The sequence below is a fragment of the Lactuca virosa genome, chromosome 5 (assembly GCF_052849685.1).
Source record: "Lactuca virosa cultivar CGN04683 chromosome 5, Lactuca_virosa_CGN04683_v6, whole genome shotgun sequence".
Classification (NCBI taxonomy): Eukaryota; Viridiplantae; Streptophyta; class Magnoliopsida; order Asterales; family Asteraceae; genus Lactuca; species Lactuca virosa.
This window is the reverse complement of record NC_136430.1, coordinates 435,854,344-435,854,971: the sequence shown is the minus strand read 5'-3', so window position 1 is coordinate 435,854,971 and position 628 is coordinate 435,854,344. Positions and strand designations below refer to the sequence as shown.

The 628-nt window shown below is 38.7% G+C and overlaps 1 non-coding gene across 1 annotated transcript; it reads right to left on the bottom strand.

Annotated features, from left to right (window-relative positions):
• Nucleotides 1-236: 236 nt before the first annotated feature.
• LOC145118270 (small nucleolar RNA R71) lies at nt 237-343 on the bottom strand. The gene has a single exon (XR_013713229.1). It is a non-coding gene; the product is annotated as a small nucleolar RNA R71 (small nucleolar RNA).
• Nucleotides 344-628: the final 285 nt, after the last annotated feature.

The following is a 628-nucleotide window of genomic DNA, read 5'->3' as shown; positions in this document are numbered from 1 at the left end:
CCTTTCGCCCGGAAAGAGTATGAATATGCATTCAAGCATATTGATGAAGTAAAGAACATTTCAAAGTACTTCAATGTTCCTAACATGCCAAGAGAATACATGTTACTAAGGATGCTTCCGGTGACATTTATCGGTGAAGCCAAGGTTTGGTTTAAGTCACTCGCGGATCCATTACTACTTTGGCAAATCTTCGTGATGCTTTTATTGATCAATTTAGTCCACCTTCTAAGATCTCAAATCTCAAGAAAAAGATTGCTAATTTTCAACAAGAGGTTGGAGAGTCTTTATATGAAGCATGGGAGAGATACAAAGGCTTTCTTAGGATTTGTCCTCGACATGATCTTAATGTCCAACAAGAAGTGTCCATTTTCTATGATGGAGTGAATGTAACAACAAGACAACTTCTTGACTCTCAAGGGCCAATGACGAAGAGCCAAAAACTATTAAAGAGTTGATTGAAGAGTTTGTGAAGCACTCACGTGAATACCATATCCCACAAGAGGATGTTACTAAAGGTAAAGGAGATGGACGGGATGAAAACATAGCTACGGTTTTGGCGAAGTTGGAAAATATGGATCGACGGATGACAAAGATGGATCAATCAATCAATGCAATAAGAGTTGGGTGT